The 8,642-nt window shown below is 44.3% G+C and overlaps 1 long non-coding RNA gene across 1 annotated transcript; it reads left to right on the top strand.

Annotated features, from left to right (window-relative positions):
* The first annotated feature begins 715 nt into the window (after positions 1-715).
* Positions 716-7,656, top strand: LOC310890416. Its single transcript, XR_014577250.1, has 2 exons — positions 716-2,025; positions 5,464-7,656. It is a non-coding gene; the product is annotated as an uncharacterized lncRNA (long non-coding RNA).
* Positions 7,657-8,642: the final 986 nt, after the last annotated feature.

The following is an 8,642-nucleotide window of genomic DNA, read 5'->3' as shown; positions in this document are numbered from 1 at the left end:
TTGGGGGGAATCCCCAAAATGGAGGGGGAACCCCAAAAGTGGGGGGGGGGGGGGCGAAGCACCAAATTAGGGGAAGGAACCCCAAAATTGCGGGGAAGAACTCTGAAATGGAGAGCTGAAAACCCGAAATTGAGGGGAAACCCCCCAAAACGGCGGGAAAACCCTCCATAAACACGAAACCGGTAATGTAACAGAGCAAAAAATGGCGTCCTACGGCACGCTGCGAGGCTCAATTTTCTGGGGAGTGCTGGGAAATGTAGTTCTTGGCCACCGGGTTTCCGGGAGTCCATATTGTTTTCCCAGAGCATGCCGGGAGATGTAGTTCTCAGACACTGGGCTTCCGGGAGGCCATGTTGGTTTCCCATCTTTGCTAGACTCCGGGTGCTCTGGCTTCACAGAGAAACCCCCAAACTGAAAAATGTACCTGCTAATATATTGGGCTCTAAATGTAGCCCTGGGTTAATTGAATAACAATCCCTGGGTAAGATTGAAGTGCAGGAGGGGTTGGCTACGGTTTTAAGAGCCGGTTTGCAGAAAAGGGATTTCCCGTTAAGAAATGGCATATACTGATTGTTCTCTTCCTTGCTCTGCCAAGACCTGAAGCACATCTTGGAAGCCAGGCAGAATCCGTGGAGCCAATGGAGTTCTCAAGCTCGACTTCAGCTTCTTCCCAGCTAGAAGACGCAAGGACACGCCGGCTGAGTTCCACAGGCAACGCGCCCGTATCTGTAGACGAGGATTTAGAGATGCTACTTTGGGAACTCTCAGACGGCATACTGGAAGCCGAGCTCGACTTGGACCCAGGGAAGGATGAGGATGACCTCCTCCTTGAGCTTTCCAAGATGATTGATGATTGAACTGCATAGTCCTATGGTATATTGGAAAAAAAAAAAAAAAAAAAAAAAAGAAAACAACTCTTCTTCTTGTTGGATACCCTGAGGTGATCCTTTTTCTAACTGAGGCTTTGCAATGAGACTTAAAGCACAGTTGGAACTGGTAGAAATTGGCAGGATCTGCACTCAGTTGTCCTAAGTTTTCCTGCTGGTCAGAGTTAAGGTCTTGTGCATGGTTCCGTAACTATAGGTGGCTACCTTTGATATCAAGAGGACAAAGCACTTGTTTCTTTTGGCACAGAAAGATGTCCATCGGCACGCTGTGGTGGCTGTGAATTGACGTAGTGATGGAGCGATGCTCTGAAGGCTTAAACGGAAAGCTTCTTCCTTCCGCCCCCCCTTGGCACAGCTCGATGTTGGGCACATTGTGAAGCCTGGGTGTTCTGATTTCTCGGACAGTTGATACCCAAATCCCGGAGTTACTATGTCAACTGTAAGGAATAGTCCAGCAATTTGTGCCACTGAGGGGTGTGAAGGGTTAACATCGAGGCCTGGGTTTAGGCGAGAAGAGAACAAAGGGATTTCTTCAGAGAAAAACTGCTGACTTTGCACGGACGTGCAGTAACTTCTGACAGCCGGCCAAGAGACCACTAGATAAGGAGGAAGAATATGAGCCTCCCTGTCCGAGCGGCCCCCGAGAAACTAACAGAGACTGATAAGCAGGCGCACCTGGGAGGACTTCGGATTCGGGAAACCAATTATAATAACCCTGCCTCTTCTAGAAGTAGTAATGAATATGTATTAGCCTAGGAGCATAAAAACCAGCCGCCTTACGTAACAGGTGTGCGTCCTGGTGGAGCAGAGACTCCCGGCGCACCCAGCGCTGTTTGCTTGCCTCTATTCATTTAATAAATTGTAAACTTTGATTGTAATCCTATTTGGGACCCAGTCATTTATAACAATTGGGGGCTCGTCCGGGATGGTCTTGGTTCCTGAATTCTGACTTGATCTAGGAGGGGCGCCCCCACCATTTGGTGGCTCCTGTTCGAGTCAGGTCGGGGCTAATGCCATCTTGAACCTGAATAAGGGCAAGCAAAGATTTAGATTTTTTTATGAGCTCCCTTTGCCGGCTGCAGCACTATATTTTGCCCGTAATTCTGCGCGCGAAGATCCGAACGAAGACGACGGAGTCGTAAGTATTTAAGGCGTATACCGTTCGGTTGGGTGGGTTTCGGTTGCCTGTGTGTGTGAGAGTGTGACTGAGACGGAACGTAGTTCCGAAGCGATTGTGGAGGTCTTCTAACCGCGGTTCCAATCTCCCGCGAGGGACTTGGCCGGTGAAGGACCGAAGCGATTCCTATAGGATTCGTGGGTGGGTGATAGGTCCTAAACCCCCTGCAAGACACTCTCACTAAGGCAACCAAGGGCTGTAGGAATTGCCACAGTAAAATTCCTAGATGGGTCAGACAAAATTGAAGACCCGGGACCAGAGAAAAGGGAGCAAATTACCAGACATACCACCAGAAAGTCCATTAGGGATAATGATTAGAAATTGGAACGATAGGGGCCCCGGAAAAGGGAAAAAGTAAATTAAAAATGGTTCAGTATTGTATGACAGAATGGCCAAAGGAGCCTTTAAGACCACATGTCTTTTGGCCCGTTTTCGGATCCTTTGAAGACTGGGTTTGCCAGGCCTTAAATATACATGTTAATTCAAAGGAACCTTTTAGCCAGGAGGAAAGTGATTATGCAGGATTATGGATCAGGATCTCACGTCCTTTTCCAGCCTCAATATTTACACTAAAAGCAGACGAGAAGTTTGACGAAGAAGAGAACAAAAAAATAAAAAATAAAAAATAAAAAAAAAAAAGGAAAAAGAAAAAGATGATGAATGGGAGTCATTGGATAACCTACCACCTCTATATCCTAACAATCCACCCCCGGTGGTGCATCTTGTAATCCTGTTTTGTTCTTAAGTGTTTTGACTGTGTCAAGGAGGAAGGTGGGAGCATTATCTAAGTAACAGTTTAGAAGTTTGGCTATATTCGCGGTGGTGTTCGGTCAGTTTCCCAAGTATCGGGGGAGAGGGGCTGACTGATTATCAAAGTGGTAGAACGGAGAGTCACTTCTTTGGTGGTTCGGGCCTGAGCCCTGGGAATTCGGTAAGAAGGGGGAGAGCGAATTTATTTAGGCCTCAATACCTTTTTAAACCCCCATCTTGACGGATACACAGGAGTGATTCCTTGTTTTGTGTAGGCTTACTAACAAAGTGCATGAGAAAAATTAGCATTTGGCTTGAAATTCGGTCTTATTGAAATGTAAATTTTGTGGAAAAGGTGTTATTGTTTGTCTAGAAGACAGAAGGCTGAGTGCTTCAGGTGTTTTTCCGAAGTCCTGCGGATTTATGATTGGAATGGGGCTCATTAATAATCTGAAATAGTAAAGTTTGTATGTGGAAAGAAGAGTTTAATCCCAGAGAATTGGGACATTTGGGAAGAAGATTAGGAAAAGATAGTAAAAACCTGCAATAAAATGGTTTGTGTGGAAATTGAAACAAGGGACAGTAACTAATATAAATAAATAAAAGGGAATGGGAAATCAAGGAAATGGGTAAAATCCAAAACAAAGACGTCCAAAAAAAAAAAAAAAGCCTCCTCGGGTGCATATTGGCACATTGGAAGGATATTGTTAGAAATGGGGGCACAGAAAGCAAGAGGACTTTCACTAAGTATTGCAATCAATGGTGGCCACTATATAAACTAAATGGCCACTTTATGGATCAATCGACTATAACAGTGTCTTGCAATTAATGTTTTTGAGGAGAGAAGGAAAATAGGATGAAATGTTGTATAGTGATATGTTGTTTCAGCATGTTGGAGGGAAAAGGTTTGGAATTAAGTTGGCCCCTGACTGAGCCTTTGGTGTTGGCATTAGAAAAGTACGGGCTGGAGAAAGATAAAGGAAGTGTTAAAAGGATTGTTGAAGGTGTTAAAGGTTGTGTGGCATGTAGTATTTAACAGAGCATTTTGATGCTGAATGAGCAGGGAAAGAGGATGTAGGAATTCTGATAGTTCCGCCTCAACCCGAGGCTGAGATCTCAAAATCACGGTGTGAGCCCTCTGGGGCGGAGGGACCATGATGGGTCCGAGAGAGTTGTCGTGGAAACAGAAAAGCAGCTAACTCTTGAAACAACCTGAGTTCCTGTGTGAGCTCAGATTGCCAATGGGACCGCTCAGGGAACTTTCAACGATTGCATTCCCCTGAGCGACCCCCTCACTGAGACCCTAATCACCCCGGAAATTATGTAAATACTAAAATCTGGTTAAATTGGCTATTGGGAATTGAGAATCTGTTCCAACAAGGTCCAAAAGAAACCCCTATGGAATTTATGGAATTTTTGAATTTCTGGACCAACTTTGAAATGCAATGAAAAAAAAAAAAAAATGGACCTGGCTTAAAAAAAAAAAAAAAAAAAGAGAGAGAGAGGCAACTGGCTAACCGCTTTCCAGGGCAATCAGCCCCTGATATCAGAAAGAAATTGTCTTAGGCTGCAGGACAAACAACAGTCAGGAATGATGGGGACCTGGGGCATCTACCCTAGCAGGTCCACTAGTTGAAATAAAGCTAGGAAACGAAGACAGAGGCTTGAATTTTTTGTTGGTTATGGGAGCTTCTTTCTCTGTGTTAATTAGGCTGTAAATGTAATAGGAGCAACATATTCAGTGTTAAATAGTTTAAAAGGACGATTAGGAACTAAGACAACTACAATAATTGGAGCCACAGGGAAAGAGGAAGAATGGTCATTCTTACGACCCCTTGATTTGCGTTTTGGGGGTGAGGAACTAACCCATAAATTTTAGTATGTACCAGAATGCCCGATGCCACTCTTGGGACGGGATCTATTAGCCAAATTAGATGCAACAATAACCTTTGAGGATGGAGAATTAATAATGAAGGTACCTGAGTCCAAAGTAGGCCAAATCCTAATGATCAAAGATAAACCCTTTGTTAATATTCCAAGAGAAGTAGAAAATGCAGTTATAGCAACAGTACGGGAAACAGATGTACCAGGGAAGTCGAAACTGGCACAACCGGTAAAGGTGGAATTAAAGGAAGGAGCCAAACCTGTTTGAATCAAACAATATCCACTTAAGATAGAAGCTAGGCATGGGAATGGTGAAAATTATTGACAAATTTCTCAAATATCAGATTCTGGAAGAATGTAAATCGGAATACAATACTCCAATTTTTCCAGTAAAGAAGCCGAATGGCGAGTATAGATTTGTACAAGATCTTAGAGCAATAAATGAAATAACAAAGGATATTCACCCGGTAGTAGCTAATCCTTACACATTGTTAACATCTGTGAAAGGGAAATATAAATGGTTTACCGTGATAGATTTAAAGGATGCCTTCTTTTGCATACCTCTTGATAAAGATAGTAGAAAATTATTTGCCTTCAAATGGGAAAACGTATTGAAGTTTTTGGACCACATATGGTAACAACCGTTTTGGAACAAAGGGGGGGGGGGGGGGCACTGGTTATCACCCAGCTGGATGATGAAATATCAGGCAATCCTAACTGAACAAGATGACATAACCTTGAAAACGACTAACCTGTTATATCCAGCAGTATTTCTAGGAACTGTTCCAGAAGAAGGACCGTTGGAACACAGTTGTGTGCAAATAATCGAACATACGCCAGCCACAAAGATTTGAAGGATGTACCCCTTGAAAGGTATTCAGTGGGAATACCACACTCCGTGGCACCCACAAAGCTCAGGGAAAGTAGAAAGGATGAATCAAACAATAAAACAACAATTGGCTAAGTTAATGATCGAGACACAGCTGCCCTGGACGAAATGCTTACCATTGGCACTTTTAAACATAAGAACTAAACCACACAGTGAGACTGGATTATCATCATATGAAATGTTATATGGTATGCCTTATTCTCAAGGGATGCCCCTAGGGAACAATGTAGTTGAGGATCATAGTATCCAGAAATACATAATTACCATTGGAAGGAGATTACAGGAGATAAGAGAAATTGGGATGATGACTCAGACACCACCTTTAGGATTTGCTATTCATAAAATACAACCAGGAGACAAGGTCTTAATAAAAACCTGGAGAGAAGAATCATTGAACCCCCGATGGGAGGGACTGTACCTTGTTTTACTTACTACTGAAACAGCTGTGAGAACAGCAAGAAGGGGTTGGACCCACGCATCCAGAATAAAAGGACCAATAACTACCGAAGCCTGGAGGGTTGAGTCCACTCCTGGGGAACTGAAACTGAGACTAAAGAGGAACTGATATCCCAGCAATGAGGTTCTGCATGAATTAAGGGCACTGGATAAAGAGGACAAGGCTGAAGGGAGGAAAGGGAGAAGGCAAGACCGGGGTAGGACCCTCCACTGCGGCGTGTATGGTCTACCGAGGGAGGCAACCCCTATGGGTATTGACCGCCGAGTGAGAGTGCCTCGACCGGACTTCTCCCACACCAAGATCAGTTTGTCCTGAGAAAAATAACATGAGAACCTTTTAAACCCATAATAAAATTGTGATTAGTTTTTCCAGGAGCTGGATCACCCTGAAGGGCTGAATGGTAACACAAGCTCTGAAAGCGGGCCCAACCCCCTGATTGAAGGCGCTTCCCACACTCTCAAGATTGGACGGCGAAAAAGGCTTATAATATGACAGGTCGCCAAAGAGAACTGAATTGTGACTGTAAGTGGAAACCCAACGTGGGAGCTTGGAAGCGTGCATATACGAGTACAAACGGGGCAGACATTGTAACAGGACCACTCGGTAACAAGGACACTCTGTATTATCACGCCCCAAAGGGTAAAGATGGATGGGATGGTCCTTTTCCAAACGACGTGGGCCCTAAAGGGACATTATTGGGTGTGTGGCAAACATGCTTACAAGAGGCTACCTGGAAACTGGTCGGGAATATGCTATGGGGGGTACATAAGACCCTTGTTCTTTTTATTGTCACAAACACAAGGAAATCATTTAGGAATAAGATTATATGATGACCTGAACAGAGTAAAACGATCTATTGATACTTCCTTATCCGGGGATAGTGCCCAAAAATGGGGAAAGGATGAATGGCCTCCTGAAAGAATCATACAGCATTATGGGCCAGCTACCTGGAACCCGAATGAGTTGGTATCAGGAGCCCGAGAACCTATTTATAATTTGAACCGAATAATTAGGTCGCAAGCTATCCTCGAAGTTGTAACCAATTAAACAGCGATGACCTTGGATCTTCTGGCTGATCAATCCACTCAGATGAGGAATGCTATCTTTCAACGTAGAATGGTCTTAGACTATTTACTAGCAGAAGAAGGGGGAGTGTGTGGAAAACTGAACGATTCTAATTGTTGTTTACAAATTGATGATAATGGAAAAGTGGTTAAGCAGATAACAAAAGAAATTAAAAAGCTAGCCCACGTCCCAGTACAAACTTGGAAGGGTATGGATTGGGATTTCTTTTCATGGTTGCCCGGTGGACCATGGGTTAAAAGGATGCTATTTTTATTTTTATGTGGTGTAATGACATTATTGTTTATACCTTGTATGATACCTTGCTTTACGTTGTTGATACGGCGGATAATAAATAGCACCCAGTTTGTGATGACTTTGGGAGAGAAAAGGTGATGTGTCGATAATGATGCTTAAGAAATGGACACCCCGAGAACTGACTGATGAAATCCAACTGCTACTAACAAAAGTTGAAGAAGAGACACGAATTGATGATATTAAAAAAAAAAAAAGGGAGGAATTGTAAGGAATAGTCCAGCAATTCGTGCCACTAAGGGGTGTGAAGGGTTAACATCGAGGCCTGGGTTTAGGCGAGAAGAGAACAAAGGGATTTCTTCAGAGAAAAACTGCTGACTTTGCACGGACGTGCAGTAACTTCTGACAGCCGGCCAAGAGACCACTAGATAAGGAGGAAGAATATGAGCCTCCCTGTCCGAGCGGCCCCCGAGAAACTAACAGAGACTGATAAGCAGGCGCACCTGGGAGGACTTCGGATTCGGGAAACCAATTATAATAACCCTGCCTCTTCTAGAAGTAGTAATGAATATGTATTAGCCTAGGAGCATAAAAACCAGCCGCCTTACGTAACAGGTGTGCGTCCTGGTGGAGCAGAGACTCCCGGCGCACCCAGCGCTGTTTGCTTGCCTCTATTCATTTAATAAATTGTAAACTTTGATTGTAATCCTATTTGGGACCCAGTCATTTATAACATCAACTCTTGACTTTTATTTGTGTATGCCATTGTTTTGACTGTAATCTTTTCAGATGATGAAGCTGTAGGGGCGGGAGGGAGCAAAATAATTATTCTAGCGTTGTGGACCAAACATGCTGCCAGGAGTGGTGGTGCTGGGGTCAGCCCACCCGGCCTTACTTTCAATTATCAGGGATGATAAAATGGTGTGAAAAGCAGCAGCTCTGCGATACGGCTACGCTACCCCCACTCCCTTCTCTTGTGCTGTACCAAAGTTCCCCCAAGCTTTGGTTGGTGCTTTTTGCTGGTGACAGTAGGACTCCAGGGCGAGTAGTCGGGACTCTCCTGCAGTAACTGGGTCAATTAAGGGTTGGTTTAAGTGCCTCCTGGTTTTTAAAACTGCTCCCCTGAGCTGCTGGCTCTGCTGCCTGCTACAGCAAATGTTCGGGTGCCATCAGCGTTGCACTTGGGCGTGGGCACTGACCCTGCGGAGGAGAGCTGAGACTCGCGTGTATTGTGTACCCTGCCGCCAGTGATCGTTTTCCCCTAGCAGATCTATTTTGAAT

The sequence above is a fragment of the Anser anser genome (genome assembly GCF_964211835.1).
Source record: "Anser anser genome assembly, contig: HAP1_SCAFFOLD_98, whole genome shotgun sequence".
NCBI classification, from domain to species: Eukaryota; Metazoa; Chordata; class Aves; order Anseriformes; family Anatidae; genus Anser; species Anser anser.
This window is presented reverse-complemented; position numbering and strand designations above follow the sequence as displayed.